The 19,781-nt window shown below is 43.2% G+C and overlaps 1 protein-coding gene across 3 annotated transcripts in view; it reads left to right on the top strand.

Annotated features, from left to right (window-relative positions):
- The first annotated feature begins 243 nt into the window (after positions 1–243).
- The window catches only part of GLCE (glucuronic acid epimerase), a 56,057-nt gene continuing 36,519 nt past the window's right edge, over positions 244–19,781 (top strand). Inside the window, exons 1-2 of one of the 3 annotated variants that reach the window (XM_076348122.1) lie at positions 244–281; positions 17,205–17,304. The gene's annotated coding sequence lies outside the window, so the exon portion shown is untranslated. Of the gene's footprint in view, positions 282–6,039; positions 6,081–15,865; positions 15,931–17,204; positions 17,305–19,781 lie in introns of those variants that run through there. The other 2 variants (XM_076348123.1, XM_076348121.1) reach the window with 2 other exon arrangements.

The following is a 19,781-nucleotide window of genomic DNA, read 5'->3' on the forward strand; positions in this document are numbered from 1 at the left end:
CCGGGTGGATGGGAGGGGCGGGAGCGGCCCCGCCGCGGGGCCGGTGTCCCCGCTGCACCGGCCCCTCCCGCCCGCCGCTCCCCGCCCCGCCGGCGCCGCTGTCGCGGCGCGCCGCGCGCCCCGCGCCGCGCGCTCCCATTGGCCAGGGCCTTCGGCGCGCCCCGCCTCCCGCGCTCCCATTGGTGGCGCGGCGGGAAGGCGGGGCGCGGCGCGGCCCCTCCGTGCGCCCCCGCCTACCTGGCGCTGGGGTTCCGCCGCCAGTGAGGCCCGCGCCCCCGCAGGTAGGAGCCGCCCCGGCCTCCAGCCGCTCGGTGCCCCCGGCCGCGCCTCCTCCGCCCCGCCGGGGGCCCGGCATCCCTCCGCTTCTCCCGGGAGGCCTCTCTCAGCCCCTCCGGAGGAGCCACGGCCCCGCGCCCCCGCCTCAGCCCCAGGCGGGCCCCCCGCGGCCCCCTCTTCCCTCAGCGGGTCGCCGGTAACGGCAGCCTCGGGGCTCTCTGAACGGCGGGTTGTGTCATCCCGCGGCCCGGAGCTGCTCGGGTGGGCTGGGGAGGGAGCCGGGGCCAGCCGGCCTCACCCCGCGCCGTCGGTGCCCGGGCGTGCTCAGCCCAAGTTGGGAGGTTTGGGATTTCTCTCGGAGCCTGGTCAGGAGAACGCAGGAATGTGGGCTGTGGTTTGCAGGAGTATGCAGAAGAGCCTTCTGTTTTCCACCCGGTGGGATTCCAGCGCTGTGAGTCCCGCCTGGAAAACCTCCAATTCAAGGTGAACCAAACTCCAGAAGGAGTAACTGTGCTAACTGAGGCCTCCCCGTCCTGGTGAGGCCGGAGCGTTTCTTCGAGGGGAGGCGAAGCTGCCTCCTTCGCCTCAGCAGCGCAATGGGGGTGTTGCCTGGCGAGGTGCGACATGGTTTGTGTATGATATCTGGATAGGCTTGGAGAATAATGAGGAATCTTGTTTAATCGTGTCATGCAACCTGGCTTCTGCTAGGTGAGAGGGGTGTGAATATTTTCAGAGGTCGGCTCCCGGTACTCAGTGAGATGCCGCTCAGGCAGCTCGTCTGAATATATACCTAGGGAAAATGCCGAAGTGGCCCGGTCAGGTGCTGGGTTGTCCCTGCTCAGGCGTGGGTGCTCTTTTGCTCTGCCAGGGTGTTTTGCCTGCATTTGTGTCTGTACCTGAGACGTCAAGGTATAACAAAAACAACATGAAGGCACTCGCGGTAAGGCTGGGACGCTTAGTCAGGTGTCCATAAAGCTAAACTCAACTCAGAATACTTTCTTATTCTTTAGCTTTTCACTGGGAGCTTAAGGTGCATCAGCCTCTCAAACCAAGCTCTGAAACTGCTTCCATACCGGCAAACAGCAGGTTTCCCAGTGTTTCTGGAATCAGCGAAGTAACAGCCACCTGTAAACCTATTTATGTGAAGGATCACTACGTGCTCTAAGCGAGTGCTGTAGCGGGTGTAACAAGATGAAATTATTTTTGTTAGGAAAGCTGCAGCTAAGTGATTTTTGTGCTGGAGGTATGTTAGTACGGGAGCAGTCACCCTCCTTCATGGGACTTAATGCAAAGGGACGGGGCCTATATGTTCTCTTCATTTTGCCTTCTGGAATTCATACCCACTTGAACAGTGTGAAGAGGGGAAAACCTCATCAACATGCTCTCTGGGAATGGGAAAATTAAAATAATAGCCGTGTTTTTTTTGTAAGGGCTGGTATGAGTGCAGGTGAGTACTGGGATAACGAGGACAGTACGTTCTAGGATCATACATACTGTGTCTTCTTTCAAAATACAGCATACAGATCAGCTGCTACAGACCGTGCACATGAGATTGTGGAAGATCTCTTGTAATGAAAGAGGTTTTGGGCACTTTATTGTAAGGCAAAGTCATGAGAACACAAATAAGATGTGCTTATGTTGTAGTTGCAGATAGGTTTGAGCGTCCGTGGGCTGTTCTGCTTCTGCCCGTTTTGAGAATTGCAAAAAGGATGCATGATAGTACTATTATGATGCAAAGTTTTAGCTAATATATTATACCTTAAAGCAAAATTTTAATGTTGCAAAGGCAAATACCTCACAGCTTCCCAGATAGTTGAAGAGGATCAGTGTACCTACAGGAACATGATCGTCCAGTTCTTCCACATGACACTTGTTGGCTTCAGGGGAATGCAGCACCTCAGACACAAAAAGTGTGGGGTTTTGGGGTTGTGGTGGTTTGTTTTTTTTTTTACCATTAGGAACTTGAGCCTTTTGGCTCAACTACTGGTTGCCAGTAGTTAATAGTTCTCCTAGTTAGAGGTGGCCAAGCAAGAAAGGTTTTTAAGGACGTTATGTGCTTCTAAACTTGGCCAGTTGTAACAAGTCTTAACAATATTTAATATATCTGTAGAGGCATCTTGCCCTACTAAGATGTTCTTTGGCATAGTTGTGAAATCTGGGTGAAATATTGCACTCTGTTTATTTAAAGGCATTGTTTTCACTTCAGTGAACCGCTAACTCTTCTGATACAGTCAGTGATCAATAAATATAATTGAGGTCAAAGGCATCTTGATTATCCAGGTGCTCTTTGTACCTTTTTAAAAAAGCGGATCCCTTCTTACCAAGATAAGGCCTAACTTCCACGATTATTTTGTCTGCCCAGCTTGTGGAATGGCTTTTGACATTGTGCTCTAAAAAGGTGAGAAGACTTGCTTTAGTAAGGAGATGCTGGCACGTGTCCCTTCAGGTGGTGCCTCGGGAAGTCCTTTAACTTTTCAGCAGGTAATGATGTCGCTGTCTACATTTGGGATAGTAGCAGCTTCTTCTTTTTTAATAATCAATAAAAGTATCCTAAAGCACCGCCTGGATGAAGCTGCCCCTTTTGTATCACGCAGCGTGTTACACGGCTAAAAATTAGTAGGGACCTGAAATGATTAGTATCTGGCTGGTGGCCCAGAAAGAGGGAAAGCTGGGTCTGGCAGCATTTGACAGTAATTTTCTGTAAGACAAGTGTCCTTAGCTCTTTCATTGTCCAATTGATTCTTTAACAATAGCGCTCCCATTTGTAATGCTGAGTCTATAGTGCTACTCCAGCAGGAAAAACAAGAGGTGCACTAGTCGATGGCTAGTGCACATGTTGCAGTAAACAAGAGGTCTTGGGTCACTGCTTCAGAGAAATAGGTAAAGTGTAAAAAAAAAAAAAAAAAAAAACCACCAAAAAACAAACCACAACCAACCAACCAACCAACCAAAACCAAAAAGCCCCCCAAAATAATATTTGTCAGGAGTGGCAATGGGCGCCTGCAGTACCGTTGTAACATGAGCAAGTGATAATCAAAACTGCCATTTTATGGTCTTTTTGCCTAATGTTCTTCAGTGATTTTCTTCTTTCTTTCTGTTCAGGATCTCTACTCCTTTGTTAAGAAAAGGGAAATAATAAGTTGGATTTCACTGAGGTTACATTTAAAGTAGCTGTCTTTCTCTGAACATTTAATTGAGCCGTAAGATTAAAAGGCATCTACTTGCGGTGTTTCTTAAACTGGTTGCTTTAGTACTTGGGTATGTTTTTAATGAACTAGCTTTCATGTCTGAGCTGCAGTCAAAACTTTAAGATCTAATTTCTGCTGGTTTTCAAAGCAAGTTGACTCATCGGTTTAGCCTTGTGCTGCAGACCTAAAATGTCGGAAGATGTTCCCCTTTTTACAATATTGCCATTTTGTGATACTCCTTTTTTTCCCTAATGCTAAAATTCTGGTGCTCCTAAATAAAGTTTGGGGAGTAAATGCTCGTATTTGGGGACTATTTGCTCACGCAAGTAGGCCTAGTGCAACTTTTCTGTAGTTGCACTGGATTTTCATTTAGCATTTCTAGAACGAAATGTGAATTTGCTTTCCTATCAGCACTCGCTATTTTCTTGACTCCCCCCTGTGCCCCACAGTTGCAGCTTTTCCTTCTGTTTTTTCGCCTCGTCTCCTCTTGGCATCCTTTTTGCTTCCTGCTCCTTCATGGTGCCTTGACAGCGCTGGAATGTGGCACGTCCTCTGTGCATGATGAGTGGGCTGCTGGCTTTTTAATCCCTCCTTGCTGCTGAACTTTGTGCCGTACTTGCTGACAGAGCTGCAGGTGAGCCTGCGCGAACCTGCGGCAGGGTAGAAAGACTTCGTAATGATCTAGCTAATATTTAACAAAGTTTACTTGAAAACTGTGCATAGCTTCTGTGTTTTAAATGTTAATATTGAATTTGAAACATTGGAGGTGACCGATAAAATGCATGGTAATGAGATCCTTCTAAAGAAAGCTCACTGCTAATTCCAAAGATGAACTCTTAATTAGTGTCTTGTCTCAAGTATGCCACCTTTTCTTTTTTCCTCATTTATATTGCTTGTATTATTAAAGATCAGCTGGTGTCCCCTGGTATGGGAACCAGTTGGCTGGTGTCACTTTATAAAATCTGATTTACAGACTCTTGATTACATGTAGCTCGTTGATCACAAAATAAATTGGTTTGGCCATGTTTTCAGGAGTTAGAATTTATTGTTGTCTAAAGTTGCACTTTCGGAAATTAAGATGTTCAGGGAATACCCATGTTGCTGCCCGTGCAATATCTACTGTATAGATAGAGACTTTGGAGCATTGAATCTCAGCTCTTTCAGGAATGATATATTCCCTGTTTCATTATAATAAAAACCTTAACACAGAATTTTCTGAAGCAACTGTAAATGCTAAGCAGTAAGGTTAGCCACTCAAAAAAACCCCAACCAAACCCCAAAACCATTTTAGCTTGAGCTTTAAAATGTATCTCCTGCTGACCTTGGCAAGGTTGAGAACAATAAGGTTTCTATTTAATTAAGGGTCTTTTCAAATGGGCTTTCCACAGCACTTTAAGTTTCAGAATATGTAAAACAGCAGGTAAGATTTTTAAAGTTCAGCAAGCGTGCATGTAGTTTGGATCCAGATTGAGACACACGCATAGATGATTTGGATTAAGGAGCAAAGTCTGCCTAACGAAGCTCACTTGAGCAAAGCGTTTCCCTGTCCAGCATTTCTGCCCGGGGTGTTCCCTGGAGAAGGCGCTGGGGAGGTACCACGGTTCAGCACGTGCTCTGCAAATGGCAGTGGTGATGGTGACCTGCATTTGCTGGGTTTTAGGGCTAATGCATAGACCCATGAAAAAGCAAGGTAAGAACAGCGCTGAAGTGAGTGAGCATAAAATGAGCTTGACTTGGCGGTAGAGCACTTGATCTTCTTGTACGTGGTTCTTCTTGTAACTGGGAAGGTTAACGCCTGGTTTAGCTTCTAAAGTGGCTTCATTCAAGCTCAGTGTTTTCTGTCCTGCTTAATGCCATGAAAAACGAAGTCTATTCCAGAGCATTAGAGCTTTTTCTGTGTCCCTTGTAGGGTGCCAGTGAGTTTAGTTTAAGCTGTGTGTTGCAGTGAGAAGCCTTCTGAACAGGCAAGTTTGATGGGAGTGTCCCCGAGCTGGTCTAGCACAGGAAATGGGGCTGTCGGTGCATTTCTTTTCCTCTTTTTAATTGCATTAAGGTATGCAGGAAATTCCAGAAAGTTTTGAAACAAAAGGGGTTTATCAGGAGCTCCTAGAGCCAGTGAGGCCGTGGGGCTTCCCTCGGAGGTGAAAAATCAGGATCTTTATTTGCACTTCTCAATCTTGGAGATACCAAAGGTTGACCTCACCTTCAGTAACCGTGTCTGGCGTGTGAAAAGGCAGCCTTTTTTCTCTTAAACTTTGGTTTCCATGCTGAAAGTTAAATTATTTCCCTGTTTCTTCCTGGGTGTGGTTTTCCGGTTTTCCTGAAGAAGTGTTTTTGCTGTTTTCTTTCTCTTCTAGAAAAAAGGAAATCTAAATATGAACAGCATGAGCTTATTTTACCAGTTGTTATATTTTATGAATATTTGAATTTCCCATAGAAATCTTCTCAACAATACCAAAAGATACCAATTAATTCCTGCAAACAATGCTTGAAGAAATAAAAAATAGTTTCTATCGGTCCGTCGAAATGGGCGAATGTCAACTGCGCTTCCTACCCTGCTTCGTTAACAGCACGTTAGCTTGGCTGCAGGTGTTCAGAGCCATCCAGGCTGCAAAGGTAACTGTGGCAAGAAAATAATTTTTAAAAATCATGCCCTACAAGTGCGTTTCTTGTTGCTTATGGTGACATACATGCCCACGAAGCACCTGAAGCTTTCAGATCTGCAGGCTTCCTAACCCGGGTGGTTGGTATCTCCATTTAATTTTTGAATGCTTGTGGTATTTGCCACATTTTTTAGATAGAGTGGAGTTGTTTGTCTTGGACCTGAAGGTTATCCAGTCAGGTAACCTTCACACAATATTTCATTTTACTTTTTTTTTTTTGCATTCATATTTTCCGTGAGAAGCTGTTGGATTGCCATGTGTAGTTTGATGTTGTACGAGATGGCTAGATACTGTTTTGACTGAATAAGAAATAGTAGATGGCTGCAGGCTTAATTTTCTTTCTAATGATTTGTTTTAAGCAGCATTTGAACAAATATAAGGATTAATTGTTAAATTGCTTATTGAGCTACTATTGAAGAACATGGTTTGCGTTTGCAACCAGTTGTCATAAGCGAGCAAAGCGTAGTTAGTGAGCTGACCTGGATGTGTTTAGTTGCTGAGTGTCTCAAGACTTTAGAGACAGAAGATGTCATAACTCTGCAGAAGCCTCTGTCAAATCAACGTACTCTTCTGCAAATAGGGTTCTGGCTTGTGGTTTGAAGTGGAGGGGCCTTTGAAAATACCTTTTTTTTTTTTTTTTTTTTCCTGTTTGTGCCAGTTTGGTTTATGCTTCTGCTTTTTTTTCTTTAGCATATATTGTTAAAAATGTTGACTTTGATTTTTGGGAAGTTGGGCTATGACTTCAAGATGTATTTATTCATCAAGCTCTCCTGTTAAAAAGGTACCTGAATACGAAGTTGAATACAGAAGGCTGCTGGTTGTGTTGTCTTAGCTGATTTTGTTAAGTTCTTTTTAAAAAAAAAAAAAAAAAAATTGTCCTAACTGTACTGTGTATCTCAAGCTGAAGGACTAATCGTCTCTTGCCATCCCTGCTGTTTAATGTAGGCTTTCTTAAAAACCCTAAGAAGCTTTCCTCTCCTTGTAGGGCTTTCAGATGTCTCTCTTCCTAATGATAAATGTCAACAAATGAGATCAGAGCATCTTCTGCTGCAGTAAGGGAGAAGTAATTTTCTCAATGTGGTTGTTTTTTTTTTTTTTATGTATACTGTTTCTCCATGTAGCTGAGAAACCAAAATAGGTCACATACTTCATACTCCAAAGAAGGCAAGCGTTTTGGTGATGCATGGTTGCAAGCGGGATCCACTGGCTGCTCTGGGACCCTCTGGTTGTACTCAAAGGGAAAATACATGTGCAGGCAGGGCTGCCTGTGCACGCCCGGGGGCTGCCGTCTCCGTGGGTGCGTGCCCGGGGTTTGCTTTGGTGCCGCTGGCTGTGAGCAGCTGTCCTAACCACGGAAACACAGCCACAGAAACTGCTGGAAATAACGTTCCCCAGGCTTGTGAGGTTTTCTACTGGTTGATAATAAAAATGAAATGAACAACATGAACAGCACTATGGTTGCTCTACAAATGAAGAAAATGAAGGATGAGACTCTGTGGAAGAACAGGGAAGATGCTGAGTATAATTGGAGCTGTTGTGATTTTCCTAATCTATTCTTAAATAGAGTTGAGCACCTCTATTTCATGTTATAACTGGTTTTGAGTAGTTTTTTCCTTGCCCACATGATGAATTTGCACTGGAGCTGCAATACAGAAGGTGAATTTAGATAAAATCTCAATTAGATTGCCAGCCCCAGAACCAAGGTGTCGGAGATCTGCATGCTTTGTACAATGACAGCCACCTTCTTCCACGTCTTAGTGGGTTTTGCTATATTTTTTGTGCACCGAGTATTCTTCCAGAAAAACCTGAATTTCCCAGGAAGTTAAACTGTCAGAAAAGCTACTTGCTTTTGGGTAGGTGGGAGGAGCAGCTTCATCCTGCTTAGCCATATGTTAGTGGTAACTTAAAGCCAGCAGGGTTTTAGGATTAGAAAAGGGTAAGAATTTGGTCACCTCTGTGGCCCAAACAGACCAGGACACCCAGCACTCGACAGATGTACCGCTGCCCTTTAGCTTGCAAAAATGCTGCTTGATGCCTGTGGCCTCACAAGCAGCAGGCTATTTCTCACCACGAGCACACTGCCTTTGCCCCCTGGCGAGGGTGCTCCCTGCGACCTGCTCTTGGGCTTGTCTTCCAGCCGCTCGGAAGCCTGTCCCTCGCTTCATGGGTGCATTGCGACCAAGAGATGTGGTGTTTATCTTCTTTTAAGCTATTTTCAGTGCTTCCCTCAGCAGACGACGAGCTTTCTGAAAATCCCTGCTCTGTAGCTGAAGCTTCGAGTACCTCCGGTGCGTAAGAGCATGCCACCGATGCCAGGGTCAGCCGGACTGTAGCACTTCTGTTGAGGAAACTTGATGGAGGTAACTGGACCTTCATGCTGGGAGGCTTGGCAAGCCCGTGCAGCAGCGTTTTTAAGGCAGCTAAGCATGCACACAGCACAGGTTGTGCCGCAACTTGCCATGAAATCTCAGCTTGACGTGCAGTACCTTCACACTTCCATTGGCACGGTGGTAATTCGTGGCTTGGATGCTTGCGCACAGTGAATCCTAGGTGGCCAAGCAAAGTAGGTCGGTTATTTTAAGTACTATGATTAATTTATAAATGCCGTTATTTTGTAAAGGTAAGGTAGATCTAAATACTCAATCTTATGTGATGGGTGGCTGTTTGCAGCAGAAAACTGGTGCTTCACAGTAAACAAACGCTTTTGCAAGGGAGAGCTAGAAGTAAGTGGAAAGGATTATTTTTAAGCTTTAAGCTTTGCATGTCTGGAGATTTTTCTTTAACGTGAAATGGTTTTAGAACAGAAAATCTTTCGTGGTATGTAATGCTTCCAAAACCCTTGGCAGATGGGTAACTTTGTTTCCAAACATCAAATGTTTTAGCTGTTTAATGCCTGTTTTTAAGGATGAACAGCACTCTCCGAGAATGTTCATATCAAGCCTGCCGGGGATTAGACTTTTAAAAGAACTGTTTCTATTATGTTATCACAAAAAGTGAAGAATTATGGAAAACTTAACACAACACTTGGACTCCTTTGCATAATATACAAAATAACATCACACTGGAAAAAAAAGAGGGGAGGTACACTCATGCCGTAGTGTTTAACCCTCTGTAGTTACTGAAAGGCGTATGTTTGGGTAGGGAAATTGCCTTATCTCAAAACAAGCTGTGCATGTGCACAAACACATTTTTGACATGCAGCATCCAAAACCTTGAATGCGTGTTGGTAGGAGTCAGATCAGTGCCTTGCTGAGACGTGAGAATGGACAGATGTGAGAAAAGGTGTGCTTTTGGATTTAATGTCTGCCAGATGCTTTCCTCAATAGTCACGGGTCTTATTTCCACTAGATGTTTCAATAGAGGGCTTTTTTATCACTGAGTGCGGAGTTTATTACTGCTCTGGACAGGAGGTTATGTATCCCTGTTGGTATAACGTAGAGAAAGTCAGTCACAATACACACTTAGTCCTTAAACTCGTATTTGATCTTTGAACTGCATCTAGAAGTAAACATTTGGTGCCTTGTATCTTACAGAAGTATTACATACACAGAAGGTGAATTTGTTCTTAAACTTTAAGCTGAGTGGGTCACAGAGCTGAGAATTACAGTAAACACCAGCAGTGAATGTTATGCTTTAGACAAAGGATTTTGCACAGTTCTGAGTCTTCTTGGAAAGACAAGTCTTGGCATTGGCGTTCAGTAACAGTAAAGTATTCTTAGTATTTGTGGACTGTAAAATTTTATAGAGTAATAGATATGCAAATGGGCTGCCACAACACTGCAGGCTGTATAGTAATGCATAATTGTAACACTTTTTTAGCTATTTGCAAAAATTGGCTTTCTTGCAGGAGTGAGATTTATCAGGTTCTCACCTTTTTAAAGATAAAATTCTCAAGTCGCTTACCTAAATACATTTTATTTTTTTATTTTTACATTTTATGGTATTGGTGGCTTGGGAAAATGAAAGCTTACAGATCATTCCCAGAACTGCCACATTTTGTTGGCCATTTTTCATGTTCAGAAGACTTAAGGTGATGCTGTGTTTCTCTGATGCTTAGTAAATTGCTTCACCTCCTGACACGTGTGTTTATAAAAAGGGAACAGTATCAGGAGGTCTAAAGTTGATCTATTCAGTGCCTGGAAAACCTAGGTGTTCAAGCCCTGGAACAGTCAGGTTTACTCTCTCAGCGTTTGCTAGGGGTATAGTGCTTGCGAGGTGCATGTTCTTGTGATGGTGGAGCAGCACACAGGATTTTTGGTTTTCCAGACTCTTGTCAATCACGCATTCTGATTTTGCCTTAAATCCACCTGTGTGATCCTAAAAACCTGTCTTACATATAAGTTTTTAAACCTGTGTAAATGAAAAAAATACAACTATCAATTGTCCCTCTTTTTATAATGCATGTAAACATTTGCATTTTCCCTGACATGGGTTATATAGCGTGCAGTTCTCATCCCACATATTTTATACTGTGCACAATCCAAGGTGCACAGCTCATTGCATTTGCTTGGAGATGTATGCTGTAACTGTAAGCTTAATCCTTGCTGTGACAACTACTTTAAAATGATCATCTGTAATACTCTGTGGTAAAATGCTTCTTGCTCCAGGACCGTTGACCAGTAAAACTTTTTTTTCCCCCAAGTAACTACAATTGAAACTGGTCCTACTGGTTTCAGTCCTTACATTCAGTTTCCATTTGAGCAAATGGAGGTTATCTTGCCGAGATATGACTTGTGATGCGCTGCATTTTAATACTCACGGGATTGTTAACAAGTTCCTTGCCTGCTTGACAGCGAGTTTCAAATTTTGCTGCTATAAAGTTGGCCACTTCTCCAAGAAGATTTAAGCTTTCTTTGCAAAATGTTGCAGCGTAAAAAATATCTAACAAGATGCTTGGCTTGACTTGTGACATTGCTTTCTCCTTATTTTAACAGCTGGTGTGACTGCAGTAGTGCACATTTCCCTTTAGTTTCCCAAAGTGGAAGGACTTCTCGGGGACTGGAGTGGGGTTTCTTATCCTCCAGTCTTTGCTGTCAAAGCAAACCCACCCGTGTCCAGTGCATGGGAGTGCAGAGACCCTTTGAAACGGGAGTTGGCAGCAGAGGCGTTTTGCTGTGGCTGGAAGAGAGCCCGAAATTAGGCCTTGGATCGAACGTGTTGCAATTGCGACTGCTTGAGGACTGTCTCTCCCGGCCCATGGGACTGTTGGCTGAGCCATCCCCACGCCCTGCGCCCGGTGGGTTTGTTCTCTCCTGGCATCCGAGTGCCCTCTGCTGGCACTCGCTCCTCTCCTTCCAGGGATGAAGTTTGCTCTATTGAGCGCAGCAGGTCCTGCGTGATGTTTGATGTCACTTCTGTGCATCGCAACTCCCCCCCCTTGGTATCCAAGTACAATTCAGTCTCCTGCTATTTGCAATCATTTCTCTTGGGACATGCTTTAAAAAACTCTTACTCCACCGTTCTGCACTGCAAGCGTAATGTTTGTCTAGATGGGGAGCAGCGGTCTGCACAGAGCCCCTGGCACCTCGCTCCTGCTGGCTGGGACTGCGTGGGGGAGGCTCATGAGTCTGACGAGGGTGGAGAATGAGACGCCGATAAAACCAGCGCAGCTGCAAGAGCGAAGCTCACAATGCTGCTGCTGTGCAGCGGAGGTTTGCCCTGCTTGGGGAGCTGCAGGAGCTCCTGCTCAACTTCGGTGACCGGCGGGCAGGCAGGTCCTCTGTGGTTAGCCTGGAACTGTCTACAAAATAATGTAGTCTGACCCTATTTTTGGTAACCCAACAGAGCCCCCACCTTGTAGGACAAGGAGATCACTCTTAAATGGGCACATTGTTTTGGTTTTGTTTTGTTTTTTTTCTTTACTCTAAATAACTATTTTGTACTACATTGCAGTCAGAAGAACCAGCCGTGTTGGGATTGAACACTGGAATGGCAGCATTTGGGAGGGACGGTTTTACTGCCTGGGTGGCTCAAATTGAGGGACCTCCTGCAACAGCCAGCGCCTGGGTTAGTTGGGTTTAACCCCGTGGGCTGGAGTCAGGCTGGTTCCTCTTTCTATGGGACCAAGAATTCCCCTCTCACCAGGAATACAGTTGGGTAAAGCTGAACACTGGTGTTTAAATGGGCAAAAATCAGAATGGAACCCAAATCAGCTACTGAAATGAATATTGATTTTTAAAAAAAAAAAAATTTTTTTTGGGGGGGTATTAGTGCAGCTTTGTTGCATGTGGGTTCAGACAATTAAGAATCCCATGTCTGCTTTGAATGTTTCATGAATATTAATGCCGTCCTCCTACTGAGCAGTTAATTGGGTGCTATCACTTTAACCACCTCATTTAAATTGAAAAGTGCTCTTAATAAATGACAAATGTCAGTGTGAAACTCAGTGTGTTCAGTGCACTGAAAGCAGGCTGCTGTGCCTGCACCTTTTCTTCTCTCCCCTCTTCTAGCAGGCTGATGATAACCTTAAACCCGTGAGTCTTTGCTGGCCTTTGGCATCTTAGCTGAGACATCAGGTTGCAGCTTCCACGTTGCTCTTCTGACTGTCCGTACCACCGTCCCGTACATCTGGGAGGTGACAGAAACGCTGGGTTATGGAAAAGACGTCTGTCTCAATGGATGGACACAACACATTTAGAGGAGCCGTGTTGATAACGGGCATTGTATGAGAGCAGAAATTCAGATCCCGGGGTTTATGGCCACGTCAGATGCCTGGTCTGAACTGTGTAACTTGAACCTGTCAGATTCTTGACTCAGATGGGAAAATGTTAGAACACATCTCGGAGAGGGGATTGTGCGTCCTGCCTGTGCCTGTAGATGTGGCTCAGTGTCAGAGATGTGCAACAGCTGGAAGCAGAGTAGAGATTTTTTTCTTTTAATAATCTTGGGCTTTAGAAACAACAAATTCTGTTTTATAGATCACCAAAGTAAAATATGAGGTCTTACTGTTCTGTTTAATAGAAACGAGATAAAATCCTCCTATCTGTGCATAAAGATAAAATGCTATTTTTGTGGATTCATGAGAGTTATATGAACAAAATGAGTTAAAGTGGTTTTAGACCACCTCTTTGGGATGTATCCTGACAGGCTTAGGACGAGATCCTCTTGCTTCTCCTATTGCAAGTCCTTCCTGGGCTGAGTACTTGTCTCCTCTATAGCTTTCGTTAGCCTGTCCCCTCTCTGGTTAGCTTTGCCTACAGTCAAAACTTTCATTATCAAAGATGGAAAAGTCTTGTTCTTTTATGTGAGGCTCCCTCCAGGGAGCATCTTAAAACTTTGTGCAAAAGCTGGAGTTATGCTGTTGTCCAACCTTACCCTGCTACTGGAAAGGCTGTACCTCCTAAGGCAAGCTGTGGGCAGTTACAAGTAGTCCTTTTTTCTTTTTTTTAAATTAAAAAAAAAATTAAATAGTAAAAAAAATTAATTTAAAAATAAGCATAGCAAGTCCTTGCTGTTTTAATTGTATTTTAGGGTATTGCATTTCCACAGTGTTAGCCTCTATCTAGAAACAAGATTTCATCTTCAGTCATGAGTTGGAATTGGTTGTGTAAAATCTGCGTGCTTGGCTATTTGTTTTGTCGTTTTGAAACCAGCACGTTCCTATCGCTGTAACACCGTATTTAGACACAGCAGGTTATTAACATGTTATCTGATAACACTGCTGTGGTTGTGCTGAAATTGCAGGTTGCAAGCAAAGGCTTCTAATCGCCCAGTACATGTATTAATGACTTACCAAACCGTGCTGGAATCACTATAATTTCAGAAATATAACAAAAGGAATCCAAAGCTTTGTTTCAGCACTGAAGCTGAGTTTGGAGAAGTGAAGCTGAGTGGATCAAAGCTTAAAACACAGCAGATGGCTCAGACTGGAGAGCAAAAACTTGTCTCTGCTGATGGTTAGAAATCTTTCATTTTATGCATGTATTCATAAAAGCTCTTGATAAATGTGCAACTGTGTGTATGTGAATTTTGCGTTCAACCTGCAAGTCAACTGATTTTCTGCTGAGGTGCCTCCTGAGGAAGCCAGCACATTGGGCTGCTGCTTCCAACGTGGCTTTGGGCTCCTCTGAACAGAAAATAGCCGCTCTCCATCCCTCGGGGCTGCATTAAGTGTCACTTGTGCCTTCCCTTGCTTGCTTTCTGTGCTCTCAGCCTCTACCTACCGCAATCCTTGTGGAGTTGGCTGAATGTCTGACTGCGTCAAGATCTCGATCCCTCTCCTGAAGGTACGCGTGGGGATTTCTTCGCTGTTGGAGCGATGCCCTTGTCTAGCCCCCAGTGCAAGCTGTTTGCCTGAGCTGCCTCTTGCCTTGCGGGAGAAACAGGGGTAACGCACCTGCTTGACTGCTTCGTGCTCAGCCTTCAGGCAATCTCCTGGGTTTATTTCCAGGCTCTGCAGCTGTTCTTTCCGCAAGCCAGGAGCAGTCAGAAACATAACTTGGCCAGATTGAGTCTCCTGACTGTGTCCAAGCTGTTGCAGGGATGCTCATTGTTTATTCTCTGCTGACCTGTTGTAACGAACCAGCCTGGTCCTGCCCATCTGGGGACAGCGGGGAGCAAGGGGACCTTTGCCCAGCACTGATCTTTGCATCAGCGTTGAACAGGACTACAACGGTTTCTGGAATTTTACCAGTACTTTAGAGAGGAATTCTCCTCGATGAAGAGATGCAGGGATATTTTTGCTGCCTATGCTGAAAAACAGAAGAAATGTGCAAATCTGAAGTGTCAGTGGGTCTTGCGCCTTCTGAGTCAAACATCTCAAACACGTTGATTACTTTTAAAACCTGGTTGTGAGACACAAGGTAAAAGATTTTTATGGGCAAAATTCCATCATACCTCCTCTAAATGGGTAGAATTTGGGCAGGAACTGAATTTCTACAGTGCTGGCTGTTTTTCCTCAAGTTAGGGCTCCAGGGCTGGTTGAAAATTGTGCCAAGGCACAGCCCCGTTGAAGGAAATTTTGGGCACCTTTGGCGCTAGGTTGGAGTTTGAGAGAAGGAAGCTGCAGTGTATGAAAAAGAGCTGATTCACTCCCAGATAGAAATACTGACAAAAAATAAGGGAGGTGTTAAAAATCCAGAGCGCCCTCAGGAAGTAACTGCAGAGAATCCTAAGCTGTCATCTTCTTGGTGTGGGACATGTAGCATGTGTGTTGGCACCATCCTTTGTGTACGGAGGACTGTCTCGGATGAAAATATCACCGCTTTCTCATGTTAAAAACTTGTATTTCTTCTCTGGGAGTTGTTCCCATATGACCAGAGTGCAAAATGCGGGAGTTCTCGCCTTGCCACTTGAAGGCAGTAGGGTGAACTCTTAAATAATAAAAATAAATCTCTTGGGGGAGCCAAGTGAAGGGCTTTCTGGTAGATGTTACGTGAACGTACTGTGCGGTCTTTAAAAATATATGTTGTGTGTAGAGTGGTTCTCGTCTTCTGCAACCTGGCTGTAAGGAAAATGCATGTGGTGCTTTGTTGGTCGGATTTTGGCTTTGTTTGCTTCAGTTTATAAATAAGTGCCAAGAAAATGAGTATTTTGTTGTAAAGATGTTTTCAAGGCCACGTATTTATTTTTTTTAAAGAGAATCATGGAAGACAAGCTGACAATTTAATGGTGCATGATGCACTAATAAAAATGTCTGTGTGGTTGCGTTTAATCCTTTAAAGGAGAGAAAAGAAACACAGTAGTTATCAGCATTCAGAAGGCAAGACGCAGGCTTAAACATATGCAAAGCCTTGGAGAGAGATTGAAGAAATGTACTGACTATGTTGCAGAAAGCTTCTGACAGGCACATCACATCTTTGAAAGTAAGATTTGAATTATTAGAGCTGCCTTTGTTTATTAAATTGAGCCTCCAGCAAGAGGATTATAGGAAGAAATACCATGCAGGCTCAAGTTCCATTGGCATAAATTTTAATGGGTGATAAAATTTACTTTATTGAGCTAATTCAGTAAGAAAATTCAAATAGATTTTTAAAAGATCCAGGTGTGTATTAGATACCTAAAGAAATAGACTTCAAGTGCACGAATAAACCTCCTTTTATGGAATCCGGTTTGCTTTTAGCGACGGGTAATCCTTTTAAAACAAGACTTCGTCAAGGCAAACTCCAACAGAAGAGTTTTTGTTTAATTTTAAATAGGGAATGCGAGGGAAGGATGCAGAGAGCTAATAACAGAGTAATTATACACGCTATTGCCAAGTTGAGGAAGGGCAGAGACCATTAAAATGCCATTTTAGGAGTTAATTATATGGTGTTTCAAGTCAATGCTGGTGTCCTGATTTCTGTTTAATCCACATATAGCATGTATTTAGGATGTTGTGTTCATGACATCTAATTTCTATTTTAAGGAACTTTAGGCCACTGCGTTATGAAATACTGTCAAAAAAAAAATCATCTTCCAGCCTCCATAGGGTTTGTGCCTGTGGGATTTGATTAGGAAATATGCAAAAGCAATAAAGGAGATGGAAAAACCTTAGCAAATATTTTGGGACTGGCACACATACCATAAAAAAAGCATTGCAGTGGAATTTGGTTAGTTAAATCTCTTCTGAAGCTCATTTAATAATTCCAGAGCCTCTGCTACCACTCAGATGTAGCCAGCTGTAATTTGTTTCAAGGTTAGTCTTTGACTTCTGTTTTATTAGCTTTTCAGTTTATATTCTTCCACTTGTGCAGTTTCTCAAGTGAAGCTACATAATGGTTTAGCTAAAACTGGGATCCTTTAGATAGGGGCTTTAAATTGGAATTCTTCAGAAATGTTTAATGAAAGCTCTGCATGAGGCAGATGTCAGGATTTACTCTTCAACTGGGTAGGATTGTGGTGGGAGAGCAGATTAGGCTCCTTTGCAGTTGATGTGCTGCCTAGAGGAAGTGACATTTATGCTCTTGATCCTTCAGTGATTCTGCATGTCAAGAGCTGAGCCTTGAAATTCGTCAGCAGTGCTGTCTTATGAGCAGACAGGACTGAATAAGAGGATTTTTACAGATAGAGGGGAAAAAAATTCAACTCTGATGGCTGTTGCAGATCCCTAAGTACTTCAATTTTTCTTTTTTTTTTTTCCTTCACATCTCCCCTGTAGGAAATCGGAGAGGGAAATCACTTTAAATCGCCAACCGATACATTTTTGAAGTTGAAAAATCTGAGATGCATTAGAATTCAGAGACCTCCCTTTGCTTAAGGTAAGAAAGGAGCAGATTCTCCCTGTTCCCTGCTTAATAAATGTCTGTATTCGGTTAACTCTCGGGCTGTAGTTTCTGTAATGTGTTTAAAATGTTTAGCCTGCTGTCGATGCCTGAATGGTTAACATTCATCCTGTTTAATAACTTGCAGCTGCAGAAGGCATATGGCTGTGTGTTTACAGGAGGTGTCGTGGCGATAACCAGGTTCAGCCTGCCCGGAGGAAGGGAAGCAGGCTGCTTAGCGCGGGGACTCCACCAGCTTGTTTGTGGCGCTCGGGCAGAGATGAGCTGGTTGTTTTTGTTGTACAGCCAAAGGGCTGTCGTGCCTAAAACCTAATTTTCAGAGGTTTTTATTTTTCCCCGTTTTGATGGTAAGTGAGCTCGGTAACTTCTGAAGGATGCTGGGGGGGAAATAGGGTACGGGTGGTGAAAAATCGCACTTTGGAGAGGTAGTAGTCGCGTGAATTTCATGAAAGGTGAGACTTGGTGAGCTGTAGTTATGTTACCATGGTATCCATAAATTACTCCAGTGTGAGTGCTTGTAAGTATCAATGGTGAATTATTCCAGGTAAGGTGGTGTGTGAGAACAGGTCTGCATGCCATTAGCCTGGCTGTTTGTTTTTATGTGAGAAGTGTGTTAATTACCTTCTTTTGTACGTTGTATGTAATTATCCGTGCTGTAAGCATGAGCTCGGTAGCACAGAAGAGGCAGGATTTTTAACCTGTTGTACTTGCATAGAGGCTTTGGGATACTATATAAAATACGTGTATTAAACTGAAGCTTGGCTTTCTGAGACTCCAATTTTCAAGTAGAAGTTTCTCCTCATGTTAATTTTAGTGATTATTTTTTGTACTTAAACAGTTTCTTTACTAGTTGTGGTATATCTTGCTGTGCACAACTTTAGGAAACCTAATTCAAAAGGAGAGATGCCAAAACTGGAAGGTAGAAAATCTTGTCTGGGGTTTCCAGCGTGCCTCCTGTGTCACAGCTGAAAGATAAAAGCTCCTTCAGAGCTGCTGTACCAGACGTGATTTCAAAGCATTTCAAAATGATTAAAGGAAACTTTAAACTTCTGCCCAATAATTAATACATGCTGTTCTTGTGTGTTTAATCTGAAATTGGTAAGTTTTATTTTTCAGGCTTTTGCTGCTGAATTTGTTCAGCTTGGGGTGAGTACTCCTGTGAACCTGCCGAGGTTTATTTCAGAACTTGATGTACAAACGTCAGACCTGCACTGGTGTATGTGATCTGTCATTTCCAATTACTTTGTGCAGCAGGATTGTCTCGGGCACAGAATGTCTTAAATTCTCTTGTTACTTTTGAATCAGCAGAAAAGAGCATCTGTGTTAGCAATTAAAAATGTTCAGTCAGAAGTAGGAAATGAATTTTTAACCGGACAGACAAACTTGTTTGGAAATTAAGGTGGTGTTTGCAAAAAAGCATCCATTTTGTGTTACTGCGCTGTGCCTTTCTATCCTTTGTGCAGCTGGAGTGAAAAACAAACACACTGAATCCCTTGTGGTGGGTTGTTTTTTTTTTTATCAGTTGCTTAAAATGTTCACTCTTCTATCACTTGCTATATTCTCCAAGTCTACTCCTGAATTGGTTGACTTGTCAAACTCATCATCCTTCCCAGACTTTTTCAAGCTTAACTGATCATAGAATATGCTTTTTATTAACAACGAGGCAATAGAATCTGAGAGAATACTCCTGTTTAGTAGGGGAATAAAGTTTTGCTGCCAGGTTTTAAATATATATCCTCTTAAACATGCTTAGCAATCTGCTTATGTGAGCATTGTGAGTTTTTATATTTAAAGTGGAGTGATTTTTTTTTTTCTTTAGGATGAAAGTAGTTGAAGATCTGAATTGTGAGGGACAGATGAAATTAAGCCGCAGAAGCACTGATGGCAATCTACAAAGCTTTAATGTGTTAATGTAGTCTAGGCATTATACATATTTAGAAGGAGTCTAGATTGAATCCTGGAGAAAAAGCAGAGTTATTCATAGACTCCTGTCTTGATCTTGTTTTCCTGTAAGTGATGGATGGTACGAAACAGTGGTTTGAAGGAGATGCTACAAATTATTTTGCTGCTGTTAGAACTGTATCGGATATTAATTGCCCCCAAGTTCAGTATTGATTTAAAAAAAATACAGGGGAGGGTGGTAGGTGAAAGAACGATGTTTGAAAAACTTCCTAGCTTTGTGTAGACCTTTTTTTTTTTTTTTTTTTTTTTTCCTTCATGAAATATTCAAATTTTCAAGTTTGGTATATTGCTGTATTTAATATGTTTTAAATGACATTGCATCAGTTAATATGGTGAAGGAGAAGATCTGGGTGGACTGATAATTAATCTTCCAGGGGAACAGCAGCAGAGAAGCTATTGACATAGACTGAACAGTCTATTTTATACAAACAGGAAGCATTTTAGCATCCACTAAAAGGGTATTTTGATAGACCAGGACTGAGAAGCTTTCT

This window comes from Aptenodytes patagonicus, chromosome 10 (genome assembly GCF_965638725.1).
Source record: "Aptenodytes patagonicus chromosome 10, bAptPat1.pri.cur, whole genome shotgun sequence".
NCBI classification, from domain to species: domain Eukaryota; kingdom Metazoa; phylum Chordata; class Aves; order Sphenisciformes; family Spheniscidae; genus Aptenodytes; species Aptenodytes patagonicus.